The 17633-nt window shown below is 41.8% G+C and overlaps 1 pseudogene; it reads left to right on the forward strand.

Annotated features, from left to right (window-relative positions):
- Positions 1 to 1413: 1413 nt before the first annotated feature.
- LOC122444007 lies at positions 1414 to 17413 on the forward strand (annotated as a pseudogene).
- The last annotated feature ends 220 nt before the right edge of the window (positions 17414 to 17633 follow it).

A 17633-nucleotide genomic window follows, 5' to 3' on the forward strand; every position in this document is an offset into this window, starting at 1 on the left:
TCATTTGGTTAATTGTGGGCGGAATTATTTGAGCAAAACATTTTGTGCCTACAAGCAACTGCAGGTTCAGGCAGAGAAGATTGTAAGAATCTTTACCCAAATTTGATCCTTGCAGTTCCCCCAGAAGCTGGCACTGGTTCTCTTTGCTTGTGGTTCCTTCAGTCCCGGTTTGATGGGGGAAACACTATGACAGCTGTGAAGTTTCTTTGGCGGGTGTATCCACTCAGGCAGATTCCCTGTATCCTTTCCTCCTCAGCAGAGGCAAAAAAACAAAAAAAAACTGAACATGTGTCCCTGAGTTTATTATTTCAGGAACTTCATAGATCAGGGGCCAGAACTTCAGGAATCCTCTATCCACTGTAGCATTCATTCATGCATTCATTCACTCATTCATTTTATTTATTTTTATCTCCAATGACTGTCTTAGAAAGCAAAGATGGGCACAGTCCTTACCCTCACAGAGCTTATAACTAACTGTGTAGGCAATCGTTAAGTTATAATTGTGATAAAGGTTATAAATAAAAGGTACAGAGTGTTAAGATTGGGAGATGTTAACTTTAGCATAAATATCAGAGAATAGTTCCCTGGGGAAACTAATTTTGAACTGTATTTGGGACAATGAATAGCTACTAACTGTGGGAACCAGACTAGGGCGGAAAAAGCTGGAAAGTACTTCAAACAAAGGGACCTACAAAACCCTGGCACGGGGAGGATGTGATATGTTGGGGAATTGAAAGACTAGTGTGGCTGGCGCTTAAGACCCTAAGGAGAACATGTAAGAGATAAAGTTCAAAAGGAGGTATATCCATTAGGATATTTTAGGTCATAGTGAGGAGTTAAAAGCTTTATCTGAGGAGCAATGAAATATCAGCAAGCTATTGCTGCATAAGTTCCAACACTTTGGCCACCTGATGTGAAAAGCAGGCTCATTAGAAAAGGCCCTGATGCTGGGAAAGATTGAGGGCAGGAGGAGAAAGGGACAACAAAGGAAGCGATGGTTGAATGGCATCACTAACACAATGGACATGAGTTTGAGCAAGCTCCAGGAGATGGTGAAGGGCAGGGAAGCCTAGTGTGCTGCAGTCCATGGAGTTGCAAAGAGTGGGACGTGATTGAGTGACAGAAAACAACAGCATTGCTGCATAACAAATCACCCCACATCTCATTGACTTAAAGCAATGATTAGTTATACGTCACATGTTACAGGTCAGGTAGGAGTAACTGATCTAAGCTGTGTTCACTTACTGTGGCTGTGCTCCTTTGATCTTACTGTGCTCAGCTAATCTTTGCTATGCTCTCTCCTATGCTTGCAGGTCAGCTAGAGGCTCCTCTCCAGAATGAGCTTGGCTGGAGCACATTACCTGGGGTGGTCTCCTAACCCAAGGACCACCTAGGCTATTCCTCTTTACGATGATGGCAGGAGCACAAGTGAGCAGGCAGCAGCATCCCAGCCTGCACTGTCACTCCCATCTCAAGTTACTGGGCAAGACAATGCAGGTGGTACAGGTCAGAATCAAGAGGTAAGAAAATAGCCTCTTTATTAGGAGGAACTGAGCAGTCACTTGGAAAAAGATGTGAATACAGAGAGAGGTAAAGAATGTAAGAGATCATGAATGTCATGAAAGTAATAAACTGTGAGAAGCTAACAAAAGTTTGTAAACAGGAGATTGACTTTGTTACTCAAGGGAATTCTCCACAGAACCAAACATCTATTCCCAGAAGGGCCTCAAAATGGTTCTGTAATATATCCAGACACTTATCTATCATCCTAAGCTCTATCCCCACTCCAAACTTGTAGAATCTTAACTTCTCCATTTTAGACTTTCCAAACCATCTCCTCTCCTCCATCACTACTACTATTCTCCTTGGTTTCTACCCCTATCATCTCTTCCCTGACTTATCTTAGTTCAATTCAGTTGCTCAGTCATGTCTGACTCTTTGCGACCCCATGGACTGCAGCACACCAGGCCTCCCTGTTCATCACAAAATCCCAGAGCTCACCCAAACTCATGTCCATTGAGTTGGTGATGCCATCCATCCATCTCATCCTCTGTTGTCCCCTTATCCTCCTGCCCTCAATCTTTCCCAGCATCAGGGTCTTTTCCAATGAGTCAGTTCTTCGCATCAGGTGGCCAAAGTATTGGAGTTTCAGCTTCAACATCAGTCCTTCCAATGAACACCCAGGACTAACCTCCTTTAGGATGAACTGGTTGTAGTCCAAGGGACTCTCAAGAGTCTTCTCCAACACCATAGTTCAAAAGCATTAATTCTTCAGCACTCAGCTTTCTTTATAGTCCAACTCTCACATCCATGCAAGACTACTGGAAAAACAATTACTTGACTAAATGGACCTTTGGTGGCAAAGTAATGTCTCTGCTTTTTAATATGCTATCTAGGTTGGTCATAATTTTCCTTCCAAGGAGTAAGTGCCTTTTAATTTCATGGCTGAAATCACCATCTGCAGTGATTTTGGAGCCCAAGAAAATAAAGTCTGCCACTGTTTCCACTGTTTCCCCATCTATTTCCCATGAAGTGATGGGACCAGATGCCATGATCTTAGTTTTCTAAATGTTGAGCCTTAAGCCAACTTTTTCACTCTCCTCTTTCACTTTCATCAAGAGGCTCTTTAGTTCTTCTTCACTTTCTGCCCTAAGGGTGGTGTCATCTGCATATCTGAGGTTATTGACATTTCTCCCAGCCATCTTGATTCCAGCTTGTGCTTCATCCAGCCCAGCGTTTCTCATGATGTACTCTGCATATAAGTTAAATAAGCAGACAATATACAGCCTTGACATACTCCTTTTCCTATTTGGAACCAGTCTGTTGTTCCATGTCCAGTTCTAACTGTTGCTTCTTGACCTGCATACTGATTTCTCAGGAGGCAGGTCAGGTGGTCTGGTATTCCCATCTCTTTCAGAATTTTCCAGTTTATTATGATACACACAGTCAAAGGCTTTGGCATAGTCAATAAAGCAGAAATAGATGTTTTTCTGGAACTCTCTTTTTTGATGATCCAACGGATGTTGGCAATTTGATCTCTGGTTCCTCTGCCTTTTCTAAAACCAGCTTGAATATCTGGAAATTCACGCTTCATGTATTGCTAAAGCCTGGCTTGGAGAATTTTGAGCATTACTTTACTAGCATGTGAGATGAATACAATTGTGCAGTAGTTTGAGCTTTCTTTGGCGTTGCCTTTCTTTGGGATTGGAATGAAAACTGACCTTTTCCAGTCCTGTGGCAACCACTGAGTTTTCCAAATTTGCTGGCATATTGAGTGTAGCACTTTCACAGCATCATCTTTGAGGATTTGAAATAGCTCAGCTGGAATTCCATCACCTCCATTAGCTTTGTTTGATGCTTCCTAAGGCCCACTTGACTTCACATTCCAGGATGTATGGCTCTAGGTGAGTGATCACACCATCGTGATTATCTGGGTTGTGAAGATCTTTTTTGCACAGTTCTTCTGTGTATTCTTGCCTCCTCTTCTTAATATCTTCTACCTCTGTTAGGTCCATACCATTTCTGTCCTTTATTGAGCCCATCTTTGCATGAAATGTTCCCTTGGTATCTTAATTTTCTTGAAGAGATCTCCAGTCTTTCCCATTCTATTGTTTTCCTCTATTTCTTTGCAGTTATCACTGAGGAAGGCTTTCTTATCTCTCCTTGCTGTTCTTTGGAACTCTGCATTCAAATCGGTATATCTTTCCTTTTCTCCTTTGTTTTTCGCTTCTCTTCTTTTCATAGTGATTTGTAAGGCCTCTACTAATAATATACCCCATTAGTGTCTCCTCCTCCAACTTACCTTCCACCTAACCCCCAGAGCAGCCTTTGACCTTATCTCTTCCACAAGGTAAAATTCCTCCTTGGAATGGCATTCAAGGTCCCATTTAAGATGGTTCTATGTTCCTTTGCGGACCTCTATTCTTCATTCTCTCTCCTTTAAGCACTGTCATTCAGATATAACTGACCCACTGTCTCCCTCAGCTGACTTCACCCTGGCAAGATTCTGCAACCCTACACACTTTTATTTCTGCTATTTCTGTCTAGAATTTCTTTATCTGGAAAACCATTCATCCTTCACAACCTGACTTAATGATCATCACCTGCATATATCTGCCTACCTTCCAGACACCTATTACAGTGTATGCAATGTTTTGTTTCCAGTCCTGTCTCCTCTTATAGAGCTGGGGGAATCCATCACCCTTAGCCATGTGTAACATAAATCAGATGTGAGAAGAAAAGTTTAAAATTATTCTTACAAAATGCTCATTTTGACTGGTGGGCTTTAAAATGCTTTGTATTTCTTATGCATATTTTATAATATGTTAATGTAGAAGTACAAAATATAATTTAGAAATCAAAAATAGAAATTATTATTGAAGATACATGTTCAAAGTGTTTTTTACAAATTGGTGTGTCCAAGGAAAAATTTTGGAGAGCGTACTTCTAGACAATATACTTCTTGATAATAGATGGGACCTTGATGTCAAAACCAGCCTTGAACTTGCTAAGTTCTAATTCACAGCCCAAAGTGCTAAATCTACCAGGAGATTTTTATTGCAAAGCTGAGCAAAACTGTCAGCTAAAAAGTAGAAGGACCATCCCCCAGGCCCTGACACACAAACAAGTGACTACTGAGGAAGATTTTACGGAATGTTGTAGTTTTCCTGGACTCCTGGTAATAAATCAAAAATTGTTTCTGGGTAAGTAGGAAATACATGTCTACTGCTTTTGTGGGATGTATCAAAGGTTTGTATCCCCTTGAATCAAAACAAATCATGCCTGAGGAAGAATTCTAGGAAAAGACTAACACAGGTAATTTTCTTTATGATTTATTCTGGAATAGTTGTTTGTATAGGGGAATCCCACAGTATCTACATTTCTAGCATAAACAGAGCAGAGTTGAGAGAGTGTGGATTTACACTGTTTGCCAATAAACAGTCCTCATTCAAGAAACTTTTGCCACTTCTGGCTAGTAGCTTGATCTTTGTCTATTGCCAGAAATAAAAGTGATTGCTTAAATGTCCTTGTCACTAGAACAAAATGACTTTCACTACATTTATTTTTTTTCATTTATTTTTATTAGTTGGAGGCTAATTACTTTACAATATTGTAGTGGTTTTTGCCATACATTGACATGAACCAACCATGGATTTACATGTGTTCCCCATCCTGAACCCCACTCCCACCTCCCTCCCCATCCCATCCCTCTGGGTCTTCCCAGGACACCAGCCCTGAGCAATTGTCTCATGCATCCAACCTGGACTGGCTGTTTATCTGATCACTACATTTAAAAACAAGTGCTGACTGCTCCAAAAACAGATTATTTCCAACAATAATAGTTGAGCTTTTCCAAATTCACACTGTGTCCTGGGCACTCTGTTACCTACTTAATCCTTGTAATAACCTTACATCCTCAGTGTTTTCAGTATTCCCATTTTATAGATCAGAAAACTCAGAGCTTGAATGGCTTGCCTAAGAGTTGCAATTAGTCACTTGCGGAGCAAAGATTAGTGCCCACGTCTGTCTTCAACTACAGTGAAAGCTTTTAACTATCTTGCTAAACCAAGTCTAAAAATAAATCAATTAACCCAAATGAAGGGGCTGGAGAACATTAAGAATTTTTCCCTGTTCTCAAATTCTAAAATTACTTGAAAAAAAGTTCTGAAATATTATGTAATATATTCTGAAGTCAAAGAACCATGTCTTTGTTTAACAGCCACTGTTCTGGAAGCTCCATTCCTTAGCACCCCATCTAGCCAGCCAAATACTCAAGGTTGCCCATACAGATCACACGCCACTAAGACAAAAACGAAAGTCCAAAATCTGTGGTTATACCAAAAGACTGTGGTGTCCCCGCCATCAAAGCACATGTGACTTCCTGCTGTTTTCTCCTTGCCAGATGTAGAAATGAATGTCTTAATCCCGGGAAATTTTTATAATTGCTGAAGATGACTATTGCAGCTTTTTTCAGAAACATGGGCTCATTTTTAGAAAAGAAAAAATAAAAAAGATTGCATAATGGCTGAGTGGAAATTCACAAGCAGATCGTCAGGCAAGCGCACGTTGGATACACATTCCCACTGTAGAAAAGAGGAATGCATTTAAGTTTAAATACTAGTTCTGTTATGTTGCTAAATGAGAGATAATTTTTAAGGAGTTTAACTTTTTAAACAAATTGTGTATCAAATAAATATTTCTAGAGATCTCATCATTAAAAAGAACAAAGATAAAATGTTTTGGTAGAATGTCTAATTTTAAAAGAATGGCATGGACAAAAGTTGTTGACTAATAAGAGGGAAATGAAAAAAAAAAAAACTGATGAAAATCTTGAGCATGTGTATATTTCTCTTCAATTTGCAGATTCTGCCTAGATCCTGGCCATCCCCTTTTCCAGAACCATTCAGTTCTTGACTAGCTCCTCCCTCTGCTCTTCTCTCCCACCCCATCTGACCCCCTACAGGAACTTCCTGAGATTCATCCTTAATACCACCTTTCTTTCTTCTACCCTCTGTCTTCTTTTTTCAATGTAATTTTTACTGAAGTATAGTTGATTTACAATGTTGCGTTATTTTCAGGTGTATAGCAAAGTGATTCAGTTATATATATATTTGTGTGTGTGTGTATATATATATATATGTATGTATAAGAATGTATATATATATATGTATACAAATATGTATAAGAATGTGTGTATATACATATATATATATATATGAATGTTATCTATCAGATCCTTTACCAGCTTCTTTATCAGATTCTTTTCCTATGTAGGTTATTACAAAATACTGACTGTAGTTCCCTGTGCTATAGAGTAGGTTCTGGTTGGGTATCCGTTTTATATACAGCAGTGTGTGAATGTTACTCCCAAGTTCCTAATTTATCTCTCCCCTTCCACCTTTCTCCTTTGATAACCATAAGTTTGTTTTCTACATCTGTGAGTCTGTTACTCAGCCATAAAGAAGAAGGAAATGATGCCATTTGCAGCAATATGGATGGACTTAAAGATTGTCATACTGAGTGAGGTAAGTCACACAGAGAAAGACAAATATCATATGACATCCCTTCTATGTGAAATCTAAAAAGAAAAAAAAAAGATACAAATGAACTTATTTAACCCCTCTCTTTTGCAGGGACCCTTATCACTGCCCGTGTTCCAATTTTCATTTCCACATATATAACACTGTCAGTCTTTAGCTGGCATCTCTCTTCCAGGCTCCAGCCTCATTTTTCTAGTTGTTCACTAAAACTGTTTACTTTGAAGTATTCAGCAAATTCATTCAGTCGTTTAACAAGTGAATGTTTGAGAGCTGTTCATGGGACTGACATTGTGGAGATGCTAGTGAATGAAGCAGCCCTTGTGGAGGATCCTGCTTTTGTGAATCTTAAATTCTAGAGGCAAAAGGTAGACCAAAGAGTAAACTGAAGTTAAATCTATAGTTGAATGGTGATAAGTGCTTCTCAGGGAAGGGAAACAGGGAATTTTGAGGGGAGAGTGGTGACTTTAAAAATGGTCATCAGTGCGGGCCTTGCTGAGAAGGTCCTTTCTGAATTAAGACTGAAGGAGGTGAGGGAGCAAGATTAAGAATTGAGGTCTGAAATTCTCACGTTTTTTTCTTAATTTATCCCTCTCTGCATCTCCCCTATGGTAACCATTAAGTTTGTTTCCTATGTTTGTCAGTCTATTTCTGTTTTGTAAATAAGTCCATGTGTATCCTTTTTTCAGATTCCACGTATATGTGATATATATAGTATTTTTCTTTCTCTGCCTGACTTCACTCAGTATGATAATCTCTAGTTGCATCTGTGTTAATGTAAATGACATTATCTCCCCCCTTTTACGGCTAAGTATTATTCCATTGTGTATATGTGCCACATCATCTTTATCCATTCCTCTTAGGTTGCTTCCATATTGGACACTTAGGTTGCTTTCAAGTCTTGGCTACTGTAAATAGTGCTGCTATGAACATTAGAGTGCACATATCTATTCAAATTGTTTCCTCTAGATATATGCCCAGGAACAGGATTGCAAGGATTTTGTGGTAGCTCTACTTCTAGATTTTCAAGGTTTGAGTCTTGCAAGAAATGCAGGAGGAAATTTTTTTAAAAAGGAGGCAGTGGATGTATATCAAGCACCCATACCAAGGAGCTCTGAGACTAGCTCTCACCAGCACCTCAAGGTCAACGTGCCAGAACCTAAACTTGTCACCTGCAGAAGCAGCACAACTTTTTTCACCCAGTGATTCCTTCCGTCACCATCACCAAACACAAGAGCTGGTTCAGGCCAGCTACTCACTGTGCTTTTTAGAAGAACAAATGAACAGCTACTCTATGCTCTAGACAAACAAGGATTAATAAAGAGTCCCCCCACTGAAGGAGCAAACACCGTGAGTGCAAAGACAGCATCTTAGTTTTGGTTCCCGCATACGCAGGCCCTGGGTTAAGGATTTGGGTACGAGTCAGTAATTTGGAAGGTTAAGGGAAATACTGGTATGGCAGTAAAAAAGGGAGACTAGAACAGGAGAGCAGGCAATCAGAGTGTATTGTGGAGCCAGCTAGCACTTATCAAGTCAGGGAAGCTCCAGGAGGCCAGACGGACACAGCTCAGACCCTGCCCCAAGACAGGCAAGCTAAGGTATTACACCCCAACTCCTATCATGCTTTGGCTGAGGGCTAATCCTAGAGGGTTTCATTTCCTGAGCCCCAGTAACAAGAGAAAGCCTTTGGGCAGCTGCAAGATGCACATCGAAAGGATAAGGGGAAGCATCTACTGCAAATACAGTGGAATATTTATGACACCTAAGGTGACCTCTGCAGAAGTGTGGAAAAGCAAATGCAGTGTAATGTGATAAGTCAGTAACAGGGCTCAGCTGATATGAATCAGTCCCCACCACGTGACTTGGCTCAGCATGTCTATAAATGAACATTTGTTAAACAAGTGTACAAAGGACAACAAGAAATAGACCTGAGACAGCAACTATTTCCCAAAATGCATGTGCCACAGAAACTGGCTAGCATTTTACCTTTTTCTCTTTTTTTCTTAGGAAAACTACATTTCCCAGCCTCCTTTGCAGTTAGGTGAGGTCATGTGATTGAGTTCTGACCAACAGGATGTGGTCAAAAGGGATGTCACCACCTTCAGGCCGTCCACTAGACCCTCTCAAACACAATCTTTTCTGCTTTCTCATCTTCTGTCTTCATGAGATATTCTGAGGGCCTAAAAGATGGAAGGATTTGGGGTCCTTGAATTTGCTACCTGGAGAACTGCCTTGAGGAACAGTTTCATCAGGGGATAATTCATGTTGGACATTCATTGAAAAAGAAGTAAATTTGTATTGGATGAGGCCACTGAGATTTTGGAACTGTTTGGTGGCGCAGCTAGCCCACCCCAACACAGTGGGTATTCAGTATATATTTGTGAACACAGGGCTGAATGAATGCTAATTGGAAGGGATGGTCTATTTCACTCTGCTTGAAGTTGGCAATGCTAGCGGGAAGCTTGAGAAAAGTGGGGTTTTGACAATAGCTGAAGGGAAAGGTGAAATGACATGAATAACCAATTTCATTTCACTCCTGGGGTCGCCCAAGGCCAAGCCTGCTATCACCCTATAAGCAAGGCCTGTATTATTTAAATTTCCACTGCAGAAATATGAGCCCATTTTGCTCTATCTTATCCCCAGTAAAAGTGGAAAAGGTTTGGCTTCCTGCCTGCATAAAATTACCTCTCATACACTTCATGGTTATTGTTAAGTCACCCTCTCAGCACTCCTAAGTTCTCATTTCATTTCATAAGTTAATATGGAAACTAGTTTTGCAATTTCAGCCCTTTGGAAAATTCTCTTTGCAAGAGAATCAGTGGCTGAGGTTAAATTTACATGGAGTGGTTTTTTCTGGAGTTGGTTGGCTGATCCTTCTCTTCTTCCTTGACTCCTCCTTGAAGGAAGGAGGCTGTGGCACACGACAGCCTAGAGATTTTCAAATGGAAATACAGAGCTTAGAATAATAGAACAATTAGACACTAGCTTTGTGCTTGTCACTTTACACTATTTGTCTTACTTGATTCTGGCAACAATCCTATGAATAAATCTTATTATTCTCATTTAACAGAGGAGGCAGAAATACATAGATGAAGTCATGGACAAAAGGTCACACAGCTGATAGGTTGTGGGAACCACACTTTGAATCCAGTGCTGCTCATTTTCACTATAACGTGTTGTTCTGGTGCCACAAGCAGGTTATTTACTTTTATGGTGTCCCCTCTTTCCTCCAAAAAAGATAAAGTCCTAACCCCAGTACCTAAGCGTATGAGCTTATTTAGAAATAGCATCTTTTGCAGACAATCAAGTTCAGATCAAGTTAAGGTTTGAGGAAAGGTGCTAATCCAATATGGCTGGCATCATAAGAAGGGGGAATTTGGACACAGATATGTACACAGGGAAGATCAAGACAGAGTGAAAGTTATCTATAACCGAGGGAATCCAGAGGTGACTAGGAGCTAGGTGAGAAGGAGGGAGAAGATTCTCTGTCACAGCTCTCAGAAAGAAACAGCCCTGATTTCAAACTTCTAACCTCCAGAACCATGAGACGATACATTTCTATTGGTAAGCCACCAATCTGTGGTCCTTGGTTGCAGCACCCCCAGGAAACTCCTGCACTTAATGAGTATATCTTGGAATCTCAATGTTCTCTTCAGCACAGAAGGAAGACGAGCAATGTCTCGTTTAGAAAGTTCCAGGGTCTGTTGAATGAGATAATACACGTGCTGCGCCGAGAAGGATGCAGTATACAAAGTGCACTCAAAGGGCCCAGTAAACAGCAGCGGTTATTATCAACATCGAAAGTGAAAGTCACTCAGTTGTGTCCTACTCTTTGCAACTCCATGGACAGTAGTCCACCAGGCTCCTCTGTCCATGGGATTTCCCAGGCAAGAATACTGGAGTGGGTAGGCATTCCCTTCTTCTGGGGATCTTCCCAACCCAGGGATCAAACCTGAGTCTCCTGCGTTGCAGGCAAACTCTTTACTGTCTAAGCCACTAGGGAAGCCCAATTATTGTGTATGAAGAAACCTCCCCATGACATTGCAGAAAAGCCACCAATGGTTTTGTCCCCAGCCCTTAGTCACTCATGACTGAACAACTAACACTTCATTAATTATTTAACAAAATGAGTACAAAGTCATTTATCTCACCTTTGCATGAGGAATAAAAGAAAGCATCTAAGTTAAAGTTATTACTATGGTGTCTATTTCGGTTCAGCTGCAAAGAGACATGATTATTTGCCCACATGGTCTTATTTCTTGCTGATGAAATGTTTATGAAGCTGTGACCCATGTGTCCTGTCTCTAAGCAGGGTTTCAATCTCACAGACACAGTCCAACAACCTAAAGCCATTCTGATTGTAACCCAGGTCCTTTAAATGTGTTTCTCCGGGGCATGTGCAGCAGCACCTTTCAAAGGTCCCTCTCTGTTCCCACATTCTGCAGCCCACTCCCCAGCTTCCAGTTCCCAGTTTCTCCAAAAAGCACCACCCTCTGCCCCTTCCTCTCTATTCTGTCTCCCTTGTGTCTCTTCCTCCCCATCCATATTCTGTGTTCCTGTCCCTACTCTGACCATGAATGATAGAAGTTAAATCAGGAGGCAAAGATGAGAGTAGGCAGGGTCCCACCGCTCTCTCTAGCGGCAGGGGAAGATGAAACAGTGCGAGGCCTTGTGGCTTCCTCATTCTCTGTCCCGTTACAAGGAGTGCATCCCCCTCCAGCCATGCAATGAGGTAGGGCCAATTTGATGAAAGGACAATGTCAAAAGTACAGTCAATATGATCTGAATTTAAATCCTATATCTGGAAAATGCTAGCTGGGCATGGTGCTTAACTTCTCTGAACCTCTGAATGCTTATTTGCAAAATGAGGCTACAAATGCACATTTCACAGGGTATGCTGAGGATTAGAGGAGATCACAAATGTGAATCACTTGGCCAGAGCAGACACAAGCTTGCTGTTAATAATAGCCTCCAATTTATGAAACAAGCTTGATTCAGAGGATAACAGCAGCATGCAAATTTAGTTTTATTGGTGGTGTCCCTTTTTTATTTTTAAAAATTTATTTATTTTTTAATAGAGGGATAAATGCTTTACAGAATTGTGTTGGTTTCTGCCAAACATCAACTTGAATCAGCCATAGGTATACATATGTCTGCTCCCTCCTGAACCTCCCTCCCATTTCCCGCCCCATCCCACCCTCTGTGTTGTTACAGAGCCCCTGTTTGGGCTCCCTGAGTCATATAGCAAATTCCCACTGGCTATCTATTTTACATATGGTAATATTGTGAGGCTGTCACGGCTAACGCCATGGCAGGCAGCCTAGATTAGGAGTAGGCCTGGTTTTCCAGGGTAACATAATAATCAGGCCTCCTAGAGCCAGCCAATCAACATATGCCTAGCCAGAGAAAAGGGAACCTATCAGGGGAAAGCTGAAAGCCCCACGTTGGGCCAACAAAACTTACCTTGCAACTGTGTAACCAGTCCACTTATGCCAACTACCCACTGTGTAACCAATCCGATTGCGCCAACTACCTGCTGCTTGTTTTGACCTAATAAATACCCGAGAGAACTGGGGCTCGGGGCCTTTCGTCCTCACACACCTGGTGAGGGCGGGAGGCCCTGGCTCGAGTCCGTAATAAATTCCCCTATTGCGAGTTGCATTGTTTCGAGGAGTCTTCTTTCCCGACCGGGGACTCGGACTACGGGCAGAACAATATAAGTTTCCGTGTTACTCTCTCCGTACATCCCACCCTCTCCTTGATTCAGAGGATAACAGCAGCATGCAAATTTAGTTTTACTGGCGGCATCCCTTTAAATCTATCTTTTAAAGTAAATTCTCTTCCTTCCTCTGGAAGAAATTCAGGATGGGCTCCAAGATTTTTTCTGGTCATTCTTAGATAATAAAATTCCTTCAATCAATCTGATTGCCCAAACAACCTGATTACAGTGGTTTAAATGTTTAGTCCAGTGCATGGATCATATTTTTTCCCTCTTCTCTGGCAGGCTAGCTACTTACAGGGAGAATAACAACTTAGGTACCCTTTCTCCTGCCTGCTCTACGCATCCATCACTCTCCAGTCTTGCTGATCTAGGCTCTGCTCCACAAGGGCTGGAGCTAATGGAGGAGGAAGGATGAAGATATGTTTGATTTGCTTAGAAAAGGAATGCTTTGATTGGTGTTGCAAATGGACTCTTACATGGCAATTCTTCAGAAGTCCTCCCATTTTTGTTGCTGGGAACAGCAACCTCATTGTCCAAAGACCTCTCATGACCTTCCCCTTCCTAGAGATAAAGCCAAGAAACGAAAGGATGGCCTTCAAGAATCCAATAGGTGGCCCCATAATACACTTCCAGGCTTACCTGCCATTCTTCTAGCTCCCATCACTTGGTCTCCATTGCAGCCTCGCAAAACCTCCAGCTCTTCCCAGAACAGATCAGGCTCTGTTACACACTCCAGGCTATGTATTTGTAAAGGTGAATCCCTCCTAGAACCCATGTCTCTTTCCTATTTCTGGCAAAGGGCAGCCCTGTGAAGAGATCAATTGAAACACTGTATGACAGGGTTTCCCTGGTGATTCAGTGGTAAAGAAGCCTCATGACAATGCAGGAGACGTGGGTTCGATCCCCCATCCAGGAAGATCCCATATGCCACGTGGCAAAAGCCACCACAACTATTGACACTGTGCTCTAGAGCCCGAGAACCACACAACTGCTGAGCCCAAGTTCCATAACAACGAATCCCATGTGCCCTACAGCCCACGCTCTGCAGCAAAAGAAGCACCACAATGAGAAGTCCATGCACCATCAAAGCCCACACAGCAACGAAGACCCAGCACGGCCAAAAATAGATAAATACACAATATTAAAACACTCTTTGACAACGGAGCCCTTTCACCTGAGTGAGGCAATACATAACTTAATCAATAGTGTTAGGGCAGCCAGCTAGCCATTTGAGGAAAAACACTTGATGCAAAATTTCTACCCCAGTATTTAATTGTGGAGTGTTATTTTTCTTTGATGACTAGTGAAGCTGAATATATTTTTCACTTATTCATTGTTGGGTTTTCATTTTTGTGGCTTGCTTCCTTTTCAAATCAAACTTGACTATTTATTGATTTCTTGTTGATTGGTAAGAGAATTTTGAACACTGAGGATATTAGTTCTGTATCTGTTATGTATGGTGCAGACCCCTGCCCCACCTCCATCTGTGCACTTTCATTTTAATTTTGATCATGGTATTGTTTAATAAATTACAATGTTAAACTTTTATGTCACCAGGTCTATTAATCTTTTCCTCCATGATTTCTGATTTTGCTGTAATGCTTGGAAAGTCTTTATCCAACTCATGGTTATATGAATATTCTTCTAAATTCTCATCTTATGCATTAATTATTTACTTTCTCTCCAGTTTTATGGAGACATAATTGATATATAATATTGTGTAAGTTTAAAGTATACAATGAAATCATTTAATAAATGTACATATTTTGATATGATTACCACAATAAGGTTAGCTAACATTCATTATCTCACATAGATTTTTTTTTCTTGTGATGAGAACTTTAAAGATCTACTCTCTTAGCCATTTTCAAATCTACAATAGAGTATTGTTAACTGTAGTCACCACAGTGTATATTATATCCCCAGAACTTATTTATCTCATAGCTTGAAGTTTGTACTTTTTGGCTCCCTTCACTCATTTACCACATCTTTCACCCTCTGCCCTTGCCAATTACTGATCTGTTTTCTGTTTCTAGGAATTCATTTTTTAAAGATTCTGCTTTTTTTTTTTTCTCATGCATCCCACCTGGGCTGGTGATCTGTTTCACCATAGATAGTATACATGCTGTTCTTTTGAAATATCCCACCCTCACATTCTCCCACAGAGTTCAAAAGTCTGTTCTGTATTTCTGTTTCTCTGCTTAAAAGTAGGATCATACATTCTATGTTCTTCTCTGTCTGACTTTTTTTACTTAGCATAATGCTCTCAAGGTCCAACCGTGTTGCAAATGGCGGCATTTCCTTCTTTTTGTGGCTGAGTAATATCCCTGTGTGTGTTATATTTTCTTTATCTGTTCATCTGTGGATGGACACTTAGATTGTCTCCATATCTTGGCTATTGTGAATAACGTTGCAATGAGCATGGTGGTACCAAGATATCTTCAAGATGGTATTTCTAATATACCCAAAGGCAGGCTGCCTTGATCAAATGGTAGTCCTGTTTTTGAGTTTTTGAAGAACTTCCATAGTGCTTTCCATAGTGGCTATACCATAATTATTTGCTTTTGATTATTTAATTCTTCAGAGGTAAAAGGACCTAAGCAATACTAAACTCTGCTAAGAAAATCACCCCACCATACACAGCAGCCCTAGCATGTCAGCAGAGGACCCCAGTAGCCAACAGGATAAAACAGACCAAATAATGGTACCCTGGTGGCCTCCCTCATCATGATCAGGTGGGAAACTGTGAAACATGAACTCTTCTTCCTTCTTCAATCATTCCTGGTCCCCGTCCCAGTCCCGGGAAGATTAGATACAAAGATAAAGAGAATGGGATGTCCCAGGGGCAGACTGCTTGCACTTCCTCAAACCCACATAGCGGCAGAAGACAAATCAAAAAACAGACTATCCCCCCATCCTCATCTTGAGGTCCTCAAGTCACAGGCCTGGCATAAGTTGAAAGTGGGAGATAATTTTGAATCAGACACTACGTTAGAGTTTTTGAATGGACTGTAATATGTAACTACAATTACAGGGAAATTATGTCATCTGTTCAAAGTCTCTTCAAAGGATCTGATCTCCATTGAGAGAGGGACTACGAGCATATTTCAAAGGTGACATCATTTCATTTGTGTCCCTCCTTTAACTGATAACATTTTTTAAAAGAGGGTACAATGCAAAATAGCTGGAGAGTTCCAGACTTTACATGCATACCCAAAACTGTCCACAGGAAAAGAGGGATTTTTACTTCTCATCAGTTATTAAACCAAAGTACCAGGCTTCACTCTGATTATACTAACTTGATTAGGCCTGAAACAACCAGTGTTGCCTAGACAAAACTTGGTCCTGCTCCCTCCTCCAGCCTGTCTCTGAGAGCAGGCGCAAGCACAGTGGCCACTGCCGGACTTGGGGTCTGCTGGTCAGTTGGTGTGTCTACTAAAAAGCAAAGACATTACTTTGTCCACAAAGGTCCATCTAGTCAGAGCTATGGTTTTTCCATAGTCAAGTATGGATGTGAGAGTTGGACTATAAAGAAGGCTGAGTGCCGAAGAATTGATGCTTTTGAACTGTGGTGTTGGAGAAGACTCTTGCAAACCCCTTGGACAGCAAGGAGATCCAACCAGTCAATCCTAAAGGAAATCAGTCCTGAATATTCATTGGAAGGACTGATGCTGAAGCTGAAGTGCCAATACTTTGGCCACCTGTTGGGAAGAACTGGCTCATTGGAAAAGACCCTGATGCTGGGAAAGATTGAAGGTGGGAGGAGAAGGGGACGACACAGGATGAGATGGTTGGATGGCATCACTGACTTGATGGACATGAGTTTGAGCAAGCTCTGGGAGTTGGTGATGGACAGGGAAGCCTGGCATGCTGCAGTCCACGGGGTCACAAAGAGTCAGACACTACTGAGTGACTGAACTGAACTGAACCGATATTTGGTGCTGGTCGGTTGGTCTGTCTCTGAAAAGTCGATGTCATTGAACCTCCTGTCATGGCAGAGTAAGATCTATTCAGCACCCCCTCTGATGGTCCCACCCCGGGGATCCGAGGGGCCAGCGAAGAGGACCCTGCTGCAGCCTTCTTGGCATAACAGGAGAGCGTGATTGCAGGCATCGAGAACAACGAGGTCTTCACCATCCTGGACGGCGGCACCCCCAGACCCAGGGCGGGGGAGGAGGGGGAAGGGGGCTGGTACAGATACTGATGATGGAGTGATGAATGGCGAATACTGCCAAGAGACTACTGGCCCGACAGACAGTTACACAGCTATTCACAAGTGGATCTATTGCACTCAGAGCCTGAAAGTATCCCGTAAAGGGAGAGAAGAGCAAATGGAATGCTTGGAAGCCCTTGATGCCAATTCTTGGAAGCAGGAAGCAGAGTGGAAAGAAAAAACAATCAAGGAGCTGGACGAGTGGCATGTGAGGCAGGTTGGCAGCTCCAGAAGACAAAAGCCAACAACAGGGCAGCAGCAGAAGTCTTTGCACATGACATTGAGGAGTTGTCCCCGGGCACTGAGTGGGAACCGGTGGCCCGGCTGTGTGACCTTAACCCCAAGTCCAGCAAGCAGGCCAAAGACATCTCCTGCCTGTGTTCTGTCCTCATCTCCCTCAAGCGGGGCCCCCTGAAGAGCCACCCGTCTACAATATCTTAATCCCACTCAGTGACGCTCTTCACGGTAATTGGATTAATTATGTTGAGTTGTTTTGGGCCAAACCTTTTGTGTTTAGAGCTGATCATTGTTTGTGATTGCAGTTTCCTTCAACTGTGTTCTCCCTGGCATTCAAAGAGGGGGGGAGGTGGCGGCAGAGGAAGGGAGGGAGGCCTCCCAAGGACAGCCTCAACCTATGCTTTTGTGCATTATTTTGAAAATA

This window comes from Cervus canadensis, chromosome 6 (genome assembly GCF_019320065.1).
Source record: "Cervus canadensis isolate Bull #8, Minnesota chromosome 6, ASM1932006v1, whole genome shotgun sequence".
Lineage (NCBI taxonomy): Eukaryota > Metazoa > Chordata > Mammalia > Artiodactyla > Cervidae > Cervus > Cervus canadensis.